Source organism: Ambystoma mexicanum, chromosome 6p (genome assembly GCF_040938575.1).
Source record: "Ambystoma mexicanum isolate Mex_15411 chromosome 6p, UKY_AmexF1_1, whole genome shotgun sequence".
In the NCBI taxonomy this organism is placed as follows: domain Eukaryota; kingdom Metazoa; phylum Chordata; class Amphibia; order Caudata; family Ambystomatidae; genus Ambystoma; species Ambystoma mexicanum.
In genome coordinates, this window is record NC_090935.1 from 1,177,771,878 (window position 1) to 1,177,795,647 (window position 23,770).

Consider the following 23,770-nt stretch of genomic DNA (forward strand, 5'->3'; position numbering starts at 1 on the left):
ACACAGGAGGCTTGAACAGGGCATTGCATCACGGCAAAATGATGCACACCAGTGCAATGGTGAAATTGGGGTGCAGGGGGGGGTGGAGGGGCAAGGGAACATGCCTACGTGGAGTACCCACATGCAGGCAGAGGACACATGCACATCAGTCATGCAATGACATAGTCCCAGTGCTGAGAGGAAGGACACCCCAGGCTACATGCAGAAGGGCCAGTGAGTGAGAACATGGACTGGAGGGGCATCCGGGTGACTAGCATGCGAGTAGGGTGCAAGTGTGGTGATGAGGACAGTCCCCATCTGCTCTACATGTCCACCATCCTGCACAGCAGGCATGCATCAGTGAAGCATTGCATGACTTGCACATGAAAACCATGTACACATGACATGTAGTGCCAGTCATGCACAACACATCACACAAGTAAAACACACATGGCCTCGACAAACATGCAACAACACTCACTGGACTGGGCATCAAAGTCCTGCATCTCTCCCACTCCTTTGACCAATTCTGGTGGTATGAACTCCCTGCAACGAGTGACTCATACGGAGTGAGGTCTTCCTCCTCAGATGCCGGCCCACTGCCAGTCACCAGAGTCATGTTGTAATTTGAGGCACGCCTCGCCTTAGCGCTGCGTTTGAGGTCATTCCAACACTTTTTGCACTCTTGCGCCGTGCGCTCCTCATGGCTGAATGCACTCACATGTTCCACAACTTGCTTCCAGTGGGTATCACGATGGGCAGCTGTAGTTTGACAATTCGGCCCCACTAGCATGTCACGGCTGTGGTCCCATACATAGTCCACGAGGAAGTCCAGTTCCTGCTTGCCGAAAGGCTTCTTCCTCGACGTGCCGGAGGCCGTAGCTGTGTCTGGGGTCCCAGCCTGTACTGCAGGTGCAACCTTCCTCCTCTTGGACGCTGGTCTGGACCCTAGCAAATGCCGCCCTGATCAGTATGGGCAGTGGCGCTGGTGGAATGAGCCGAGGGAGTGGCAGGTGGAACATGGAGTGCGTCAGTGGCTGCTGGGTGCCCTGGAATGGACCCTGCGCAGCAACATCAGCTGTACCAGGGTCATTGACCGGGACTGTCCTGGTTGGTAGACTCACAACCGGGTTGTTGTCGGCTGCATCTGCCCCTGCACTTGCCAGCACCCGGCTGGTCGAGGCAGCAGATGACATTGTTGCCGCATGGGACACTTGCCTCGGTCAGGGCAGCCCTGCGTGCACCTACAGTGTGCCTCCTGACCACCTGGGATTCTGCCATGGACTCTTCAAGTGCCAACGCAGCCTGCGCTGGCAGACCCTGAGCCTGGGTGGTGGTGTCCACAGCTACACCTGCAGCTACCACTACCCTTGGGCCCGTGGCAGTTGATGAAACGGACTGCCGGGTCACATGGGCGCCAGTGTCAGATGCAAGAACGGCATCTCCTGGAGCCGCAGGGGGTGGTGGCATAACTGCACCAACACATGGCACAACATCATGCCGAGCTGCTGCACCCCTGCCTGTTCCCCCTCTGCAGCCACCCTGGACACCCTGTAGTCCCCCTACTCCCTGGTCACCCTGGCCACGTCCCTGACCACGCCCGCCATGTGGAGTACGCCCAGCTGAGGCACCCCTCACCTTTCGTGGCCTCCCAGCCATGGCACAGATGGAGTAGTGCCGGCACAGATGGAGTAGTGCCAATGGGAGGTATACACGACAATTGTCCTGGGCAATTGGGGTGAAGGGGTTGGGATACAAGACGTTAACAGCACCCCTGTACCTGCAAGGCTGTATGTGACCCCTGTGATAAAGTGACGGGTCACGCAATGCTCAGGCACCCCAAAACTGCAGGTAAACCGTGCACGCAACCGCCAGTAGCCCACGTGTGTGGAATTAACCTACCGCAGTATGCGGTGGCACCCAGGGACATGAAAAACACGTACGTGTGGGACATGCAGGCTACTATGACCTCGAAAATGGGTACGCGATACACAAGGGCACCCGCAGTGGGAAAAATAGCGTGCGCGACTCACCATCAGACTAGCGTGATAATGAAAAACACCCATAGCCAATACCCCCGCGAAAAAAGAGATACTTCCTTGATAGCTGTGAAGTTGTGATGGCGCATAAAACCACACGAAGTAGCAACACACACGTCGGTCTCCACGAAAGGCACATACAGCGAACTGCTGGCCCCGCTCAACTTTAACCCGTGCTGAGGGAAACGCCCGCGTGCATCACGTCACTTTCGCGCTTAGGCCCTTTCCTCGGATTACACGCATTAACACGCGGACGTGCTGTTTTTTTCACGTGCTGAATCACTATGCACCCGTCATGAGGGAAACATGCGTGCGCATAACGTCACAGATGTGCTTACGCGCTAAGGGCCTTTCCTCGAATTACTCACTGACGTGCAGTTTTTTCATGTGCCAAATCACTCTGTATCAAGCTGGCCACGCGACAACACACAGAAGACCACGCTCCTGCCCAGAAGGCCATTTTCCTGCCCCCCCCAGAATCCCGAGTACGCTCCCACCTGCTGCTGCCTGCCTGCTGCCCACGTGCCCTGCTATTTGGTGCCTGCACGTCAGCCATCTCGAGGGGTCCAGTTGCTGTGTCCACCCCTGCTGGAACAGAAGACTCTCGACTGTTATACCATCGCTCCACAGCCCAGCCCCAGCTGCCCACCCACACCTGCCTCGGGGGTCGCCATGTCGGGGCAAACACCATCTGAGACCACTGGCGACCCCCAGCCAGAGAGGCAGAGGGCTACCAGCTTCAGCAATAAGGAAGTTGGTATCCTGGTGGAGCAAGTCCTGGGGCATTATGATGCCCTCTTCACACCATCGCGTGCCGACAAGGAAGGACGGGAGAGGATCTGGGAGGACGCAGTGGTTGCCATCAACACGGAGGGGGTGGCAACCCGCGACATCAAACATGTCCGGAAGCGCTGGGAGGACTTTGGGTCCAGGACCCTCAGCAAGGCCCGGCGCCTCTTGAAGGCAGAGGATGCAGAGGGGTGCCGGGTCAGCCTGACCAACATCCAGATGAGGGTCCTGGAACGCATAAGCCCAGCGCTCCAGGTCCAGATCCTTCAGAGGCAGACCCGTCTGGAGTTGAGCGGTAAGTGTACATGCATACTTGCACATTTGTCTTTGTAGGGATATGTATGGCTGCGTATGTACAGGGACGTGAACCTGCCACATGTGATTCCTATCAAGTGTGAGACACATCGATGGTGTATGTGTTGGGAAGCATGCTGTGCAAATGTATGTGTGGGTGCACACGTGGCCATGCATTGCTGTGTGAAACCGGGCATGTTGCAGTGTGCTGGTAGTCAGCTACTTGCCTGTATGTGTGACATAGGCCATGTATGGATGTGTGTGTGTGCAGGGACATCATGGTGCTGCATGTGAGACCAGTCATGCGTGAACCACATGGATAGTGCATGTGTTACAATGCAACATGGGGAGCAGCATGTGGAATGCACACATGAATGCATGCATGTCTATGTTCTTGGACATGGATGGGGTGTGAGAGATGGGTGCTGCTGTCATGGACATGTATGGTGTACATGTCTGTGTGTCTGAGTAGTGTGTGTGTGTGTGACTTAGAAATACCATGGATGCATGAGACATGTCCGTGAAGATGTGTTGATTCACTGATGCAGTCTAGTCATCCTTGTATCCACTGTGTCTGTGGTGTACGAGGCCAGATGCATGAGCCTCAGGTGTGTATGGGATCAGTATGACCCATGATGCATGTGAGTTTGAAGACAATAAAAATGTCAATAGAGGCCCTTGAACATGGTTGCTAATGTTGACTGCATGCGCCGTGCCTGTTTCTGCATGTTTGTTGCCTGCATTGACCCATGTGTTGTGGAGGGACAGGATGGAAGTGACGTTTGACAGTGCCACTCATGTGCTATTGCTTCCTGTCTAGGGGACTATTGTACAGTATCCTGATGCTTGTGTTCTATGTCTCCCTCTACACAGTGTCGAGTGAAGAAGAGGGCGGAGATGGCGCTGTTGAGCAAAGCAGCGGGGATGCCTCCACCGGCCGGCAACACAAGGCCCAGCCACACTCCCAGGAATTACCATCATCCGGGAGCGAGGGGACTGGTGCCACGTCCGCCACTACGGCTGCAGCAGAAAGACTGGGTGAGCCCCCACAAGGGCTTGCAATGGCGGATGACAGCGCAGAGCCATCCAGGTGGGTGGTCTACACAGGGGAAGAGGCCGCTACTGAGCCGCACATGGGGCCTGGTGGGGGTGGTTCCACTGGTGCAAGTGGTGCAGTCCAGGGCCAGGGGCAGGAGGCAGCACAGGTCGCCGCAGAGGGGCCTGTGCATGTCACTGTTCCTGACCCTGTGACTGCACCACATTGCACCAGCAGGGATGCCCCGTCACAGGCCCGTCTGCAGGTACGAGTGAGGCCCATGTCATCTGGCACTCCACTACCTGCGGAAGAGGAGAATCATGACCGTATGGGGTCCGTCCTCATTGGTGTCGTGTTGTGCACGCGTGACATTCGTGATGACGTGCGTGCTTCCTGGGGGGACCACGCACGCCATCATGAAGAACTGCGTGTCAACGTAGCACAGTTGGGAGGGGCCATGGTCGGAGGGTTCCTACATGTGTCGAGCACTCTGGCGGCCCTCTCCTCCTCTGTGGAGACTATGCGCCAGTCGTTCTCCCTGCCGTCTTCTGGCCCAGATTCCACCAGGGCCCCCTGTGGACCTGGCCCAACCAACGCAGACAGCTTGGTGAAGATCACATCCCTGCCACAGTCGGGAGTCGAAGGTCCAGCAGGGGTGGACACCCCACCAACGGGAGGCCAGCAGATGGAGGATGTGCCGGCATCATCGGGCAGGGCATATAGACAGCAGCAGCAGGCTCAAGGTGGGAGCGATGATGGCTCAGGGCCATCAACATCAGATGGGCAGGCATCGGCCGGAGGGCAGGAGGATCCTGGAATGGGAGTGTCTTCCGTGTGGCAACAGTTGGGCCAGCGGATAGATGCGGAGCAGTGGCAGGCGGAAGAGGCACGGCTCACTATGTTCAGGGCGGAGTTCTCCATGCGCAGGGCGTTGAGGCGGGCTGAGTGCCTTGAGGCAACTCGCAGGGAGTTGGAACAGGCCATGACTGCATCCCTGGGAGACCTCAGGGCCGGGGGAGAGGCCCGCCTCCGGGACATCAACATGGAGTTCGATGATACCCTGGCCCGTGACATCACAGAGTGAGCCGTAGGACTTGCCCGCTGCCATTGTATATAGTTAATTAGTGTTAGGTTTCCTTTCTGTTTTTATTTCTTTTGGGGTGCTTGGACAATGCCCCACCTTTTTGTATATAGTTGTTCATTAGGTAGGGGTTTTTTGTAGGTTTCCTTTCTATGGTTGGGCTCATGGACCCTGGATTTGTACTTTGTATATAGTTCAACACTGGATTTCACTTTTTTTTTTGTTCCATGGATCAATGGTTTTGTCTTATTTTTTCACTTTGGATTTGTTTTGACAGACAGACACTTTGGACCCAGGTGCTTTTGGATTGATTTGGATTCTGCTTTCACACATTTTTATTTTATATTTTGGACATGCAGCTTTTTCTTAATCATTTCCATTATTGTTTGTTTCATTTAATTCCCTTGCTTTTGTGTTTAATACATTTTTATTTCATACTTCAATGTGTGGTATTCTCTCTTTGGTTTCATTCATGTCACAATGTGTGTTTTCTCAATCACATGCACCCATTGTGTGTGTGTGACGGAAATGTGTTGATGTGCATACTTGCCATTTGGGATGTATCATGTGATGGGGATTTCAATGTGGAGTGGATGTAATACTTGGTTGTGTGTTTGGACTGGGGTGGCATGGGGTGTGATTTGGGTGGCCATAAGGCCCATGATTGTGGATCGTGATGATGTGTTGGGGGGGGTGACATGAGTCGGGGCCTTCTGGCAGGTGCCTGTCACTGCTGGGTGGGTGAGTGGCTGGGGGACATGAGTCGGGGCCTGCTGTCAGGTGCCTGTCACTGCTGGGTGGGTGAGTGGGTGGGGGGGACATGAGTCGGGGGCCTGCTGGCAGGTGCCTGTCACTGCTGGGTGGGTCAGTGGGTGGGGGGGACATGAGTCGGGGCCTGCTGGCAGGTGCCTGTCACTGCTGGGTGGGTGGGGGTGCAGGAACATGAGTCGTGGCCTGCTGGCAGGTGCCTGTCACTTCTGGGTGGGTGGGGGTGCAGGGGGACATGTGTTGGTGCTCACTTGTGCATGGTGACATGTGGGCGGGCTGGGGGGCATGGCCAGGGTGGATGAGCTGCCTGCGGGGCATAGCCAGGGGTGCAGGGTAGTCACCTGTGTTGTGGGCTGCCTGCAGGGCCTGGGGAGGGGGGAGAGGGCACACCTGGGAGGACACACATTGCCAATTTGCGTTGGGGCACCCCAGGAATACACGTACCCCTCCTGTGGCAGCGAAAACACGTGTAAAACTCCCTGTGCACCCCTCCGAATACACGTACCCCGCTCTGCCAAGGACTATCGAGTGTAAAACGTCTCGCGCACCCCCAAAATACACGTACCCCGCTCGCACAAGGCCTATCGCATGTAAAACATCCCGCGCACCCCCAGAATACACGTACCCCTCCTGCGGCAGCAAAAAGGTGTGTAACACTCCTTGCTGGTGGGTGAGTGGGTGGGGGGACATGAGTCGGGGCCTGCTGGCAGGTGCCTGTCACTGCTGGGTGGGTGACTGGGTGGGGGACAAGAGTTGGGGCCTGCTGGCAGGTGCCTGTCACTGCTGGGTGGGTGAGTGGGTGGGGGGGGACATGAGTCGGGGCATGCTGGCAGTGGGTGGGGGTGCAGGTGCCTGTCACTGCTGGGTGGGTGGGGGTGCAGGGGGACATGTGTTGGTGCTCACTTGTGCATGGTAACATGTGGGCTGGCTGGGGGGCTGGGGAGGGGGGAGAGGGCACACCTGGGAGGACACACACACTTCCAATTCGCGTTGGGGCACCCCAAGAATACACGTACCCCACCCGCGGCAGTGAAAACGCATGTAAAACTCAATGTGCACCCCTCAGAATACACGTACCCCGCTCGCACAAGGCCTATTGCGTGTAAAACATCCCGCGCACCCCTCTGAATACACCTACCCCGCTCGGCCAAGGCCTATCACGTGTGATACTTCACGCGCACCCCCGAAATACACGTACCCCGCTCGCACAAGGCCTATCGCGTGTAAAACATCCTGCGCACCCCTCTGAATGCACGTATCCCACTCGGCCAAGGCCTGTCGCATGTGATACGCCAGGCGAACCCCCAAAATACACGTACCACACTCGCACAAAGCCTATCGCATGTAAAACATCCCGCGCACCCCTCTGAATACACGTACCCCGCTCGCACAAGGCCTATCACGTGTAAAACATCCTGCGCACCCATCTGAATACACATACCCCCTCGGCCAAGGCCTATCGCGTGTGATATTTCACGCACATCCCCCAAATTCACGCAGGCAACCCATCCACCCTGGGCATGCCCCACAGGTATCCCACGCCACAGGGGGGGTTCTTTTTCTATGCTATTTACCTGACGCGAGCGGGGTACTTGTATTCAGAGGGGTGTGTAGGGAGTTTTACACGCATTTTCGCTGACGCGGGAGGGGGTACGTGTATTCTGAGGGGTGCGTGGGGAGTTTTACACACGTTTTCGCTACCGTGGGAGGGGTACGTGTATTATGGGGCGTGCGCGGGAAGTTTTGCACACGTTTTCATGGTTGCGGGGCTGTATGCTGGTCCACTGGCCTTTGCGCCATGTACTGGATTTATGCGCTGGTCATGGCGCACGGGGCGGGGTTGGGGGCGTAACTGGGGCTGCTGCAGGGTCGCTGCGACACTCTGCGCCACGGCTGATTATGAATGTTGAAATCCATGAATACGCTGTGCGCTGAAATGGGTTTTGGTGCACGCGGCTGGCGCAGACTGCGACACGCGCACACTGTGTGCCAGCCGCGTGCACCACTTGTGTGCCGAATTCTATGAATTACCCCCTTAGTGTTTTATTTTTGTTCAGGATTTAGTCTTTAAACCTCCAGAGAGGCTGGCTTCTCTATTTGGTACTGGTCTTTACAGCAGCTTGGTATTTACCAGGTTAGTAAAAATTGCCCTTAAGCACAGTAGCTTACTCTGGCCGAGGTTACACTCATATATATATATATATATATATATTCAGTGAAAAAACGTTGTCAAAGGGACGTTATGGTTCTAAGTAAAACCAAAAAACCCTTGAAATTCGCCAGTTATAGTAAGCTAAGCAACCATAACTCGCGCCAACACCGTGCACTGCTAAGACTAACACCCAGGACATCAAAGATGACATCACAAATGTCATTGATGACATCACATGTGTATGTACTTTTCATGAAATATGTGTACAAGGGATTCTTATTATAATGTTGCGAAACAAGTGTCAAGGATCATTGAAATAAATATCATACCCTAATTAGTGCATTGAACAATGCATTGATATAAATAGCATTCTATTATGGGGTTCTATCTAGTATACTAAGCTACTCATACAGAAACATAACATTGTGTGCAGCGTACAAGATGAAGGTATAATATTCGTAATGTTAATATGTTGAATGATGAAATGATAATTGTTTTCTTAATAGATTTTTGTGTACTGTGAAATATGTAATACATAGCTAATAAAACCCATGTATTACATAATTGCATTACTATAGACAAAACACAAAGACACATACCAATATGGGTATATTCAGGGAAAGTGAAGTTAGCAAAAAAGCACAAGTAGTAGCAGAAACAATTCATAACTTAACTGATTATTTTCATGCAAATAAATGATTGCTCTGTTTCAAAGCTGCTATTTACCCTATGTATATGTATCACTTGATGTGATTGGACCCACAGGGAAAGTACAGCCATAAAAAATAAAACAGAACTATCAAAGTACTCATAAGTCTATTGATTATCTTTATGCACAAAAAGGATTGCTGTCTTTCAAGATTGTGTCTTTCCGTATGTATATGTTTCATATGATGTGACTGGACTCTAAGGGAATTACTGTAAGAACCTACTTGAAGGATACGTCTACAAATAAAATAACATTTTTTAGTTTCTGACTGTTACTGAAGAAAACCATGTGGCCTAGATATGTCAGCAAAAGAAAAAAGAGTGAGCCAGACATCTGATGTCATCTTTGATGTCCTGGGTGTTAGTCTTAGCAGTGCACAGTGGTGGCGCGAGTTATGGTTGCTTAGCTTACCATAACTGGCGAATTTCAAGGGTTTTTCGGTTTTACTTGGAACCATAACGTCCCTTTAACAAAGTTTTTTTCACTGAATTTCATTGGTTTTTATTAGTGCAACGTCACCATAACATCCTTTTCAATAGATGAAGACCACTAACCTCTTATGTCCTCAAAGTGGGAACGCCGGGTGGTAAAAAAAACAAAAAGATTTTCCTTCCTACACCGGGACGCCTGTGGCGTCCCGGTGTAGGAAGGAAAATCTTTTACCAAGATGGCCACCATGGAAAGGGAAGGCGGCGTGTATAAAGAACACAACAGGGCATGAGCGGGGGGGGAACAGGGGAGACACATGGGCATGAGCGGGGGGTGAGAGGGAACAGGGTACAAACGGGGCATGAGCAGGGGGTGGGGGGAAAAGGAGGGAAACACGGGGCATGAGCGGTGGTGGGGGGAAAACGAGAGAGACACGGGGCATGAGCAGCGGGTGGGGAGGAACATGAGGGAGACACGGGGTATGAGCGGGGGGTGGGGAGGAACACGTGGGAGACACGGGGCATGAGCGGGGGGGTACAGGGCACACACGAGACATGAGCCGGGGTGGGGGGGGAAAGGAGAGAGACAAGGGGCATGAGCGGGGGGTGGGGGGAACACGAGGGAGACACGGGGCATGAGCATAGGGGGTGGGGGTAACACGAGGGAAACACGGGGCATGAGCGGGGGTGGGAGGAACACGAGGGAGACATGAGGCATGAGCGGGGGGCAACAGGAGACAGACACGGGGCATGAGCGGGGGGTGGGGCCAACAGGAGAGAGACACAGGGCATGAGCGGGGGGCGGGGAGAACAGGAGACAGACACTGGGCATGAGCGGGGGGGTGGGGAGAACAGGAGACAGACACGGGGCATGAGCGGGGGATGGGGGGAACAGGAGACAGATACGGGGCATGAGCGGGGGTGGGGAGAACAGGAGACAGACACGGGGCATGAGCGGGGGGATGCGGGGGGCAACAGGAGAGAGACACGGGGCATGAGCAGGGGGTGGGGGGGTACAGGAGAGAGACACGGGGCATGAGCGGGGGGTAGGGGGAACAGGAGACAGACACAGGGCATGAGCGGGGGGTGGGGGAACAACAGACAGACACGGGGCATGAGCAGGGGGTGGGGGGCAACAGGAGACAGGCATGGAGCATGAGCGGGGGTGGGGGGCAACAGGAGAGACACGGGGCATGAGCAGGGGGTGGGGGGCAACAGGAGAGACACGGGGCATGAGCGGGGGGTGGGGGGCAACAGGAGAGACACGGGGCATGAGCAGGGGGTGGGGGAGCAGGAGACAGACACTGGGCATGAGCAGGGGTGGGGAGAACAACAGACACGGGGCATGAGCGGGGGGTGGGGAGAACAGACACGGGGCATGAGCGGGGGGTGGGGAGAACAGACACGGGGCATGAGCAGGGGATAAGAGGAACAGGAGACAGACACGGGGCATGAGCGGGGGGGTGGGAGAACAGGAAGCAGACACAGGGCATTGTGGAAACATAAAAATAATATGAGGCCGGGAAGCTCAGAAAGAAACACACCAACACAGGTTACAAAGAACATACAAGTGCTTTATTTAAAAGCTACAACAGTTACCAAAGTCAATTGACAAACGGATAGCTATTCGGCTCTCAGAGTAACATAACGAACTTCAACGAGAGTTCAATGCATTGGTGAGAGAGACCGCACATTGGAATACTTGGGTCTTTTATACTGTTTGTCCAGCCCTTGGCCAACCCTCTTGCGGGTTAACCATTCCATGAGCCGGGCCTATGGGTTCCTTGCCAGGTCAATCCTATAATATATGCATTTTGATTAGTTTCGCTGATATAGTTGTACATTTACACATAGGTCAACAGTAGGACAAGGTCTCAGTTCGTGACCCCGACAAGTGGCCTGCAGGCATATTAATTGTTCATGTATACGGAGGTCACAACGACCAGAATCTTACTCAGAATGTCATTCGGCCTCCATTTTGATGTTCAGGGTGACTTCCATATAACAAGAGAACCTAAAATGGCGGCTTAATCCAAGATGGCGACTTACATGACTTTCTCTAAGGTCAAGACCTTGCCGTGGAGTTTGTTCGCATATGATGTTTAGACAACTTGGCGTAGGTCAATACACATACAATTGTTGCGATAGGAGGCATAATATTGTTTCAATTCCGACAGCATGAGCGGGGGTGGGGGGCAACAAGAGAGAGACACGGGGCATGAGTGTGTGGGGGGAATAGGAGACAGACACGGGCATGAGCGGGGGGTGGGGAGAACAGGAGACAGACATGGGGCATGAGCGGGGGGCGTGGGGAGCAACAGGAGACAGACACGGGGTATGAGCGGGGGGAACAGAAGACAGACACGGGGCATGAGCGAGGGTGGGGGGAGGGAGAGAGACACACGGGGCATGAGCGGGGGGTGGGCGGGAGGGAGAGAGACACGCGGGGCATGAGGGGGGGTGGGCGGGAGGGAGAGAGACACACGGGGCATGAGCGGGGGGTAGGGGGAAGCGGAGAGACACATGGGGCATGAGCGGGGGGTGGGGGGAGGGAGAGAGACACACGGGGCATGAGCAGGGGGTGGGGGGGTACAGGAGACAGACACGGGGCATGAGCAGGGGGTGGGGGGTACAGGAGACAGACACGGGGCATGAGCAGGGGATGGGGGGCAACAGGAGAGAGACACGGGCATGAGCGGGTGGGGGAACAGGAGACAGACACGGGGCATGAGCGGGGGAGCAACAGGAGACAGACACGGGGAATGAGCAGGGGGTGGGGGGGTACAGGAGACAGACAAGGGGCATGAGTGGGGGCTGGGGGGGGTACAGGAGACAGACACGGGGCAATGTGCGGGGGGTGGGGGGCAACAGGAGAGAGACATGGGGCATGAGCGGGGGTGGGGGGCAACAGGAGAGAGACATGGGGCATGAGCAGGGGATGGGGGAACAGGAGACAGACACGGGGCATTAGCGGGGGGTGGGGGAACAACAGAGACAGACACGGGGCATGAGCAGGGGGTGGGGGGCAACAGGAGACCGACACGGGGCATGAGCGGGGGGTGGGGGCAACAGGAGAGACACGGGGCATGAGCGGGGGGTTTGGGGCAACAGGAGACAGACACGGGGCATGAGCGGGGGGTGGGGGCAACAGGAGAGACACGGGGCATGAGCGGGGGCTGGGGGGCAACAGGAGAGACACGGGCTTGAGCGGGGGGTGGGAGGAACAGGAGACAGACACGGGGCATGAGCAAGGGGTGGGGGGAACAGGAGACAGACACGGGGCAGGGGGTGGGGAGAACAGACACGGGGCATGAGCAGGGGGCTGGGGGGCAACAGGAGACAGACACAGGGCATGAGCGGGGGATGGGAGGAACATGAGATAGACACGGGGCATGAGTGGGGGGTGGGGAGAACAGGAGACAGACACGGGGCATGAGCGGAGGGTGGGGGGAAACAAGAGAGACACGGGGCATGAGCGGGTGGGTGGAACAGGAGACAGACACGGGGCATGAGCGGGTGGGGGGAACAGGAGACAGACACAGGGCATGAGCAGGGGTTGGGGGGCAACAGGAGATAGATACGGGGCATGAGCGGGGGGTGGGGGGAACAGGAGACAGACACAGGGCATGAGCAGGGGTTGGGGGCAACAGGAGATAGATACGGGGCATGAGCGGGGGGTGGGGGGAACAGGACACAGACACGGGGCATGAGCAGGGGGGTGGGGGGCAACAGTAGACAGACACGGGGCATGAGTGGGGGGGTGGGGGCAACAGGAGAGAGACACAGGGCATGAGCGCGGAGTAGGGAGAACAGGAGAAAGACACAGGGCGTGGGGGGCAACAGGAGACAGACACGGCACATGAGGGGAACAGGAGACAGATACGGGGCATGAGCCGGGGGTGGGGAGAACAGGAGACAGACACGGGGCATGAGCGGGGGGAGCAGAAGACAGACACGGGGCATGAGCGGGGGGTGGGGGAAGGGGAGAGAGACACACAGGGCATGAGCGGGGGTGGGGGGAGGGAGAGAGACACACAGGGCATCAGCAGGGGGTGGGGGAGGGAGAGAGACACACAGGGCATGAGTGGGGGGTGGGCAGGAGGGAGAGAGACACACGGGGCATGAGTGGGGGGTGGGAGGGAGGAAGAGAGACATACAGGGCATGAGCGGGGGGTGGGGGGGAAGGGGAGAGAGACACACGGGGCATGAGCGGGGGGGAGAGACACACGAGACATGAGCGGGGGTGGGCGGGAGGGGGATAGACACACGGGGCAAGAGCGGGGGTGGGCGGGAGGGGGATAGACACACGGGGCAAGAGCGGGGGTGGGCGGGAGGGGGAAAGACACGGGGCAAGAGCGGGGGTGGGTGGGAGGGGGAAAGACACGGGGCAAGAGCGGGGGTGGGCGGGAGGGGGAAAGAGACACGGGGCAAGAGCGGGGCTGGGCGGGAGGGGGAAAGAGACACGGGGCAAGAGCGGGGGTGGGCGGGAGGGGGAAAGAGACACGGGGCAAGAGCGGGGGTAGGCGGGAGGGGGAAAGACACGGGGCAAGAGCGGGGGTGAACGGGAGGGGGTAAGGCACGGGGCAAGAGCGGGGGTGGGCGGGAGGGGGAAAGAGACACGGGGCAAGAGCGGGGGTGGGCGGGAGGGGGCAAGAGCAGGGGTGGGCGGGAGGGGGAAAGAGACACGGGGCAAGAGCGGAGGTGGGTGGGAGGGGGAAAGAGACACAGGGCAAGAGCGGGGGTGGGCGGGAGGGGGAAAGAGACACGGGGCAAGAGTAAGTGTGGGCGGGAGGGGGAAAGACACACGGGCCAAGAGCGGGGGTGGGGGGTAGGGAGAGACACATGGGGCAAGAGCGGGGGTGGGGGGCTAGGGAGAGAGACACATGGGGCAAGAGCGGGGGTGGGGGGTAGGGAGAAAGACACACGAGGCATGAGCGGGGGTGGGGGGAAGGGGAGAGAGACACAGGGCATGAGCAGGGGTGTAGGGGAGGGAGAGAGACACACACGGGGCATGAGCAGGGGTGGGGATAACAGGAGACAGACACGGGGCATGAGCGGGGGGTCGGGGCAACAAGAGAGAGACACGGGGCATGAGCAGGTGGGGGGAACAGGAGACAGACACGGGGCATGAGCGGGGGGGCAACAGGAGAGAGACACGGGGCATGAGCGGGGGGTGGGGGAACAGGACACAGACACGGGGCATAAGCGGGGGGTGGGGGGCAACAGGAGACAGACACGGGGCATGAGCAGGGGGGTGGGGGCAACAGGAGAGAGACACGGGGCATGAGCGTGGAGTGGGGAGAACAGGCGATGGACACGGGGCATGAGCGGGGGGCGTGGGGGGCAACAGGAGACAGACACGGCACATGAGGGGAACAGGAGACAGATACAGGGCATGAGCAGGGGGTGGGGAGAACAGGAGACAGACACGGGGCATGAGCGGGGGGAGCAGAAGACAGACACGGGGCAAGAGCGGGGGTGGGTGGGAGGGGGAAAGAGACACGGGGCAAGAGCGGAGGTGGGTGGGAGGGGGAAAGAGACACAGGGCAAGAGCGGGGGTGGGCGGGAGGGGGAAAGAGACACGGGGCAAGAGTAGGGGTGGGCGGGAGGGGGAAAGACACACAGGCCAAGAGCGGGGGTGGGGGGTAGGGAGAGACACATGGGGCAAGAGCGGGGGTGGGGGGCTAGGGAGAGAGACACATGGGGCAAGAGCGGGGGTGGGGGGTAGGGAGAAAGACACACGAGGCATGAGCGGGGGTGGGGGGAAGGGGAGAGAGACACAGGGCATGAGCAGGGGTGTAGGGGAGGGAGAGAGACACACACGGGGCATGAGCAGGGGTGGGGATAACAGGAGACAGACACGGGGCATGAGCAGGGGGGTGGGGGCAACAAGAGAGAGACACGGGGCATGAGCGTGGAGTGGGGAGAACAGGAGATGGACACGGGGCATGAGCGGGGGGCGTGGGGGGCAACAGGAGACAGACACGGGGCATGAGCGGGGGGTGGGGAGAACAGGAGACAGACACGGGGCATGAGCGGGGGGAGCAGAAGACAGACACGGGGCATGAGCGGGGGGTGGTGGGAGGGAGAGACACACGGGGCATGAGTGGGGGTGGGCGGGAGAGAGACACACGGGGCATGAGCGGGGGTGGGGGGGAGGGAAAGAGACACAGGGCATGAGCGGGGGGTGGGGGGAGGGAGAGAGACACACGGGGCATGAGCAGGGGGTGGGGGGAGGGAGAGAGACACACGGGGCATGAGCAGGGGGTGGGGGGAGGGAGAGAGACACACGGGGCATGAGCAGGGGGTGGGGGGAGGGAGAGAGACACACGGGACATGAGCGGGGGGTGGGGGGGGCGAGAGACCCACTGGGCATGAGCGGGAGGGGGAGAGACACACGGGACATGAGCGCGGGGTGGGCGGGAGGGGGAGAGACACACGGGGCAAGAGCGGGGGTGGGCGGGAGGGGGAAAGAGACATGGGGCAAGAGCGGGGGTGGGCGGGAGGGTGAAAGACACGGGGCAAGAGCGGGGGTGGGCGGGAGGGGGCAAGAGCGGGGGTGGGCGGGAGGGGGCAAGAGCAGGGGTGGGCGGGAGGGGGCAAGAGACACGGGGCAAGAGCGGGGGTGGGCGGGAGGTGGAAAGAGACACGGGGCAAGAGCGGAGGTGGGTGGGAGGGGGAAAGAGAAACGGGGCAAGAGCGGGGGTGGGCGGGAGGGGGAAAGAGACACGGGGCAAGAGCAGGGGTGGACGGGAGGGGGAAAGACACATGGGGCAAGAGCGGGGGTGGGGGGTTAGGGAGAGAGACACATGGGGCAAGAGCGGGGGTGGGGGGTAGGGAGAGAGACACGCGGGTCATGAGGGGGGGTGGGCGGGAGAGAGAGAGACACATGGGGCATGAGCAGGGGGTGGGGGGGAGGGAGAGAGACACACGGGGCATGAGCGGGGGGTAGGGGAAGGGGAGAGACACATGGGGCATGAGCAGGGGGTGGGGGGAGGGAGAGAGACACACGGGGCATGAGCAGGGGGTGGGGGGGTACAGGAGACAGACACGGGGCATGAGCAGGGGGTGGGGGGCAACAGGAGAGGGACACGGGCTTGAGCGGGTGGGGAGAACAGGAGACAGACACGGGGCATGAGCGGGGGAGCAATAGGAGACAGACACGGGGCATGAGCGGGGGGTGGGGGGGTACAGGAGACAGACACAGGGCAACGTGCGGGGGGTGGGGGGCAACAGGAGAGAGACATGGGGCATGAGCAGGGGATGGGGGAACAGGAGACAGACACGGGGCATTAGCGGGGGGTGGGGGAACAACAGAGACAGACACGGGGCATGAGCAAGGGGGTGGGGGGAAACAGGAGACAGACACGGGGCATGAGCAGGGGGTGGGGGGCAACAGGAGACAGACACGGGGCATGAGCAGGGGGTGGGGGGTAACAGGAGACAGACACGGAGCATAAGCGGGGGGCAACAGGAGACAGACACGGAGCATGAGCGGGGGGTGGGGGGGAACAAGAGACAGACACGGAGCATGAGCGGGGGTGGGGAGAACAGGAGACAGACACGAGGCATGAGCGGGGGGTGGGGGGCAACAGGAGACAGACACGGGGCATGAGCGGGGGGTGGGAGGAACAGGAGACAGACACGGGGCATGAGCAAGGGGTGGGGGGAACAGGAGACAGACACAGGGCATGAGCAGGGGGTGGGGAGAACAGACACGGGGCATGAGCATGGGGGTGGGGGGCAACAGGAGACAGTCACAGGGCATGAGCGGGGGATGGGAGGAACAGGAGACAGACACGGGGCATGAGTGGGGGGTGGGGAGAACAGGAGACAGACACGGGGCATGAGCGGGGGGTGGGGGGCAACAAGAGAGAGACACGGGGCATGAGCGGGTGGGGGGAACAGGAGACAGACACGGGGCATGAGCGGGTGGGGGGAACAGGAGACAGACACGGGGCATGAGCGGGGGGTGGGGGGGAACAGGACGCAGACACGGGGCATGAGCGGGGGGGTGGGGGGGCAACAGGAGCAACAGGAGACAGACACGGGGCATGAGTGGGGGGGTGGGGGCAACAGGAGAGAGACACGGGGCATGAGCGTGGAGTGGGGAGAACAGGCGATGGACACGGGGCATGAGCGGGGTGCGTGGCGGGCAACAGGAGACAGACACGGCACATGAGGGGAACAGGAGACAGATACGGGGCATGAGCGGGGGGTGGGGAGAACAGGAGACAGACACGGGGCATGAGCGGGGGGAGCAGAAGACAGACACGGGGCATGAGCGGGGGGTGGGGGAAGGGGAGAGAGACACACGGGGCATGAGCGGGGGTGGGGGGAGGGAGAGTCACACACAGGGCATTAGCGGGGGGTGGGGGAGGGAGAGACACACACAGGGCATGAGCGGGGGGTGGGCAGGAGGGAGAGAGACACACGGGGCATGAGTGGGGGTGGGCAGGAGGGAGAGAGACACATGGCATGATCGGGGGTGGGGGGGGAGGAAGAGAGATACAGGGCATGAGCGGGGGGTGGGGGGAAGGGGAGAGAGACACATGGGGCATGAGTGGGGGGTGGGGGGAGGGAGAGACACACGGGGCATGAGCGGGGCTGTGGGGGGGGGGAGAGAGACACACGGGGCATGAGCGGGAGGGGGAGAGACACACGGGACATGAGCGGGGGGTGGGCGGGAGGGGGATAGACACACGGGGCAAGAGCGGGGGTGGGCGGGAGGGTTAAAGACACGGGGCAAGAGCGGGGGTGGGCGGGAGGGGGAAAGACACGGGGCAAGAGCGGGGGTGGGCGGGAGGGGGAAAGACACGGGGCAAGAGCGGGGGTGGGCGGGAGGGGGAAAGAGACACGGGGCAAGAGCGGGGGTGGGCGGGAGGGGGAAAGACACGGGGCAAGAGCGGGGGTGGGCGGGAGGGGGCAAGAGCGGGGGTGGGCGGGAGGGGGAAAGAGACACGGGGCAAGAGCGGGGGTGGGCAGGAGGGGGCAAGAGCAGGAAAGAGACACTGGGCAAGAGCGGAGGTGGGTGGGAGGGGGAAAGACACACAGGGCAAGAGCGGGGGTGGGGGGTAGGGAGAGACACATGGGGCAAGAGCAGGGGTGGGGGGCAGGGAGAAAGACAAACAAGGCATGAGCGGGGGTGGGGGGGAAGGGGAGAGAGACACGGGGCATGAGCAGGGGTGTAGGGGAGGGAGAGAGACACACACGGGGCATGAGCGGGGGTGGGGATAACAGGAGACAGACACGGGGCATGAGCGGGGGGTGGGGGCAACAAGAGAGACACGGGGCATGAGCAGGTGGGGGGAACAGGAGATAGACATGGGGCATGAGCGGGGGTTGGGGGGAACAGGACACAGACACGGGGCATGAGCGGGGGGGTAGGGCGCAACAGGAGACAGACACGGGGCATGAGCGGGGGGGTGGGGGCAACAGGAGAGAGACACGGGGCATGAGCGTGGAGTGGGGAGAACAGGAGACAGACACGGGGCATGAGCGGGAGGCGTGGGGGGCAACAGGAGACAGACACGGCACATGAGGGGAACAGGAGACAGATACGGGGCATGAGCGGGGGGTGGGGAGAACAGGAGACAGACACGGGGCATGAGCGGGGGGAGCAGAAGCAAGACACGGGGCATGAGTGGGGGGTGGGGGAAGGGGAGAGAGACACACGGGGCATGAGCGGGGTGGGGGGAGGGAGAGAGACACACGGGCATGAGCGGGGGGTGGGGGAGGGAGAGAGACACACAGGGCATGAGCGGGGGTGGGGGGGAGGGAGAGAGACACACAGGGCATGAGCGGGGGGTGGGGGGAAGGGGAGAGAGACACATGGGGCATGAGCGGGGGGTGGGGGGAGGGAGAGAGACACACGGGGCATGAGCGGGGGGTGGGGGGAGGGAGAGAGACACACGGACATGAGCGGGGGGTGGGGCGAGGGAGAGAGACACACGGGGCATGAGCGGGGGTGGGGGGAGGGAGAGAGACACACGGGGCATGAGCGGGTTGGGGAGAGACACACGGGACATGAGCGGGGGGTGGGCGGTAGGGGGAGAGACACAAGGGGCAAGAGCGGGGGTGGGCGGGAGGGGGAAAGACACGGGACAAGAGCGGGGGTGGGCGGGAGGGGGAAAGAGACACGGGGCAAGAGTGGGGGTGGGCGGGAGGGGGAAAGAGACACGGATCAAGAGCGGGGGTGGGCGGGAGGGGGAAAGAGACACGGGGCAAGAGCAGGGGTGGGCGGGAGGGGGAAAGACACGGGGCAAGAGCGGGGGTGGGCGGGAGGGGGAAAGAGACACGGGGCAAGAGCGGGGTGGGCGGGAGGGGAAAAGAGACACGGGGCAAGAGCGGGGTGGGCGGGAGGGGACAAGAGCTGGGGTGGGCGGGAGGGGGAAAGAGACACGGGGCAAGAGCGGGGGTGGGCGGGAGGTGGAAAGAGACACGGGGCAAGAGCGGAGGTGGGTGGGAGGGGGAAAGAGAAACAGGGCAAGAGCGGGGGTGGGCGGGAGGGGGAAAGTGACACGGGGCAAGAGCAGGGGTGGACGGGAGGGGGAAAGACACACAGGGCAAGAGCAGGGATGGACGGGAGGGGGAAAGACACACAGGGCAAGAGCGGGGGTGGGGGGTAGGGAGAGAGACACATGGGGCAAGAGCGGGGGTGGGGCGTAGGGAGAAAGACACACGAGGCATGAGCGGGGGGGTGGGGGGAAGGGGAGAGAGACACAGGGCATGAGCAGGGTTGGAGGGAAGGGAGAGAGACACACGGGGCATGAGCGGGGGGTGGGCGGGAGGGAGAGAGACACACAGGGCATGAGCGGGGGGTGGGGGGAAGGGGAGAGAGACACATGGGGCATGAGCGGGGGGTGGGGGGAGGGAGAGAGACACACGGGGCATGAGCGGGGGGTGGGGGGAGGGAGAGAGACACACGGGGCATGAGCGGGGGTGGGGGGAGGGAGAGAGACACACGGACATGAGCGGGGGGTGGGGGGAGGGAGAGAGACACACGGGGCATGAGCGGGGGGTGGGGGGAGGGAGACACACGGGGCATGAGCGGGGGTGGGGGGAGGGAGAGAGACACACGGGGCATGAGCGGGTTGGGGAGAGACACACGGGACATGAGCGGGGGGTGGGCGGTAGGGGGAGAGACACAAGGGGCAAGAGCGGGGGTGGGCGGGAGGGGGAAAGACACGGGACAAGAGCGGGGGTGGGCGGGAGGGGGAAAGAGACACGGGGCAAGAGCGGGGGTGGGCGGGAGGGGGAAAGAGACACGGATCAAGAGCGGGGGTGGGCGGGAGGGGGAAAGAGACACGGGGCAAGAACAGGGGTGGGCGGGAGGGGGAAAGACACGGGGCAAGAGCGGGGGTGGGCGGGAGGGGGAAAGAGACACGGGGCAAGAGCGGGGTGGGCGGGAGGGGACAAGAGCTGGGGTGGGCGGGAGGGGGAAAGAGACACGGGGCAAGAGCGGGGGTGGGCGGGAGGTGGAAAGAGACACGGGGCAAGAGCGGAGGTGGGTGGGAGGGGGAAAGAGAAACAGGGCAAGAGCGGGGGTGGGCGGGAGGGGGAAAGAGACACGGGGCAAGAGCAGGGGTGGACGGGAGGGGGAAAGACACACAGGGCAAGAGCAGGGGTGGGGGGTAGGGAGAGAGACACATGGGGCAAGAGTGGGGGTGGGGCGTAGGGAGAAAGACGCACGAGGCATGAGCGGGGGGCTGGGGGGAAGGGGAGAGAGACACAGGGCATAAGCAGGGTTGGAGGGAAGGGAGAGAGACACACGGGGCATGAGCGGGGGGTGGGCGGGAGGGGGAGAGACACACGGGCATGAGCGGGGGGTGGGCGGGAGGGGGAGAGACACACGGGGCATGAGCGGGGGTGGGGTGCGAGGGAGAGAGACACACGGGCATGAGCGGGGGTGGCGGGAGGGAGCGAGACACACGGGGCATGAGCGGAGGGTGGGGGGAAGGGGAGAGAGACACACTGGGCATGAGTGGGGGGGAGGGGGAGAGACACACGGGACATGGGGGGGCGCGAGGGGGAGAGACACACGGGGCATGAGCAGGGGTGGGGGGAAGGGGAGAGAGACACACGGGGCATGAGCGGGGGTGGGGGGGAGGGAAAGAGACACACGGGGTCATGAGCGGGGGCCGCGGGTGGGGAGAGACACACAGACATTAGCGGGGGGTGGGCGTTAGGGGAGCGACACACGGACATGAGCGGGGGGTGGGCGGGAGGGAGAGACACACGGACATGAGCGGGGGATGGGAGAGACACACGGGGGGGGTGGGAGAGACACACGGGGCATAAGCAGGGGTGGGCGGGTGGCAGAGACGAGCGGGGCATGAGCGGGTCACGAGGGGGGCATGAGCGGGGGGCGGGAGGGAGAAAGACACACGGACATGAGCGGGGGGTGGGCGGGAGGGAGAAAGACACACAGCGTTTGTGTGCAGGCGGCAGATCCGGCTCCTCGGCCCTCCGCTGGCCACCGTGTGCTGATGGCGTGAGCGGGGGGCTGGAGGAAAAGGGAAGACACGGAGCATGAGTGGGGGTGACAAGAAGGACAAACGGGGCATGAGCGGGGGGGTGGGAGGAACAGGAGACAGACACAGGCATGAGCGGGGGTGGGGGACTTACTGTGCAGGCGGGATACAAAGCCTCTCTTGCGAGGAACAAAGATTGCGGGCGTCTCTGAAGCCAGACGCACTGCACGCTTTCACCCCATCCAATGAGAGAGCACGTCAGATGTCCGTGGACATCACGCAAGCTGCTTGCCCAATCACCGTCCTGTGAAGCGAACACAGATATCACTAATTTTTTTCACTTACATTTTTGTCATTTTCTTAAAAACTACTGGACGGATTTACACCAAATCAAGCAAAGCACGCTTTCGGGACCAAGCCGCCGCCCCTGCCGCACATTTGGTGTAAATCAATCCAGGGGTTTGGGCTGTAGGCATGAGCATTATGTCTATGGGAAAAAAAAAAAGTTTTGAGACCCCCCCTATAACTTTGCCCCCCCCCCTGGACGAATCCTCACCAGACTTTGCAAAAAAATTCAGAGTGACCCAAATACTTTTTTTGCAAAGTTTGGTGAGGATTTGTCCAGGGAGAGCGAAGTAATAAGCCGCCCAAAAAGTGCTCTTCCTATGGAAACAGCAACTTAACCATAACTACATGGCCACTACCGTGGCCATGTAATATATATATATACATATATATATATTTATTTGTTTCAGATGCAATATGGTTCTGAGGTTCTTTGCCACTTTGCACAGTTCTTTTATGGGAGTCACTCACCCTTTGGCTCTGGGATACACAGCTGTTAGATTTGGATCCCTATGTGTTTTTTCTTATTGGGGCATATATGGCACTCAACTGGTGTTTTTTAAACAATTGAGGCCGCTTTCAGCAGCCTTTCCTTCTTTTTAATTTTACTTGGTATACAGTCGGCAACAAATTAGGTCCTTTATGTATTAGTTTACAGCCATGCTTTTGTGTGCTTTTTTACAGAATGGTAACATCCACCTCCTGAGGAAGACGTTGTGTTAACCACCACTACACGTCGAAACCGGTCGAGATACATTTTACAGAGATGCGATCTTTGTACTTCTCCTTTAATGATTCAACCTGTTAATAGATGGTTGTTAATTGATTCTATTGTTTGTGAACACAATAATAATGTTTGTTATTTTGGGGAACAGTTATGAATTCCTTTTCCCCATGTGTTTCTAGTATGGTTTTCTTGTCTTTTAGCATTTTGGATGTATGTCACGGTATGATGAGTTGTGTTTGAATGTTGCACCATGAATGGCAAGTATGTGTGATGATTTTTTAGCTGCTTTTTGGCATATTGGTGCTGCTGTTTTGCTATGTTTAAATGATTAGTGTTTAGTAATTTGTGATTTATTTACCAATTTTCAAATTATTAGATGTGGCAGAGGGAATTCTGCAAGATTTATTACTGGACCTGCAGTAGAAGACAAGTGAATTCATGACTGTTCTACATATATACATACATGACAATGTACCCCAGTTTATGAAACCCAGCTAGATTGGGAGAAGTCGTTTTCATTGATGGTTCTTCATTGATGGATCAGAGCAGAGGATTGAGGCATTTGGGAGAAAAAGCGGTAAGGATAATGGGTGATGAGGTTGAGATTGTATCATGCATCAGATCACCAGAACATTTTTCCACACAGGCAGATAAGTTAGTAGCGATGATATTAGCATTTGAAGAGCACGAGAACCAGGTAGTGATTATATATTCTGAAACCGCCTACGTTAGTGTACAGTACATTCAGTACTGTCACATTCGAGAAGGAGGGACTTCCAGCATGCAGACGGCACACCAATAGAGCATGCCCCATTACGAGGAAGAAGCTAGATGCACTGGCATATCCCACAGTGGCAGCCATGGTGAAGTGCTCAGCTCAAAACAGGGGCACAGACCTGATTTCCTGTGGTAACGAAGCAGCAAAGCAGAAGTGAAAAGGGCAGCATATT

General features: G+C 59.2%; 1 long non-coding RNA gene across 3 annotated transcripts in view; it reads left to right on the forward strand.

Moving 5' to 3' along the window:
- The window catches only part of LOC138510288 (uncharacterized), a 279,524-nt gene that overhangs the window by 36,129 nt on the left and 219,625 nt on the right, over nucleotides 1-23,770 (forward strand). Inside the window, exon 2 of one of the 3 annotated variants that reach the window (XR_011280360.1) lies at nucleotides 23,197-23,397. The exons of the other annotated variants lie outside the window; for them this stretch is intronic. This is a non-coding gene — a long non-coding RNA (uncharacterized lncRNA). The remainder of the gene's footprint in view (nucleotides 1-23,196; nucleotides 23,398-23,770) is intronic. 3 annotated transcript variants of the gene reach the window in all.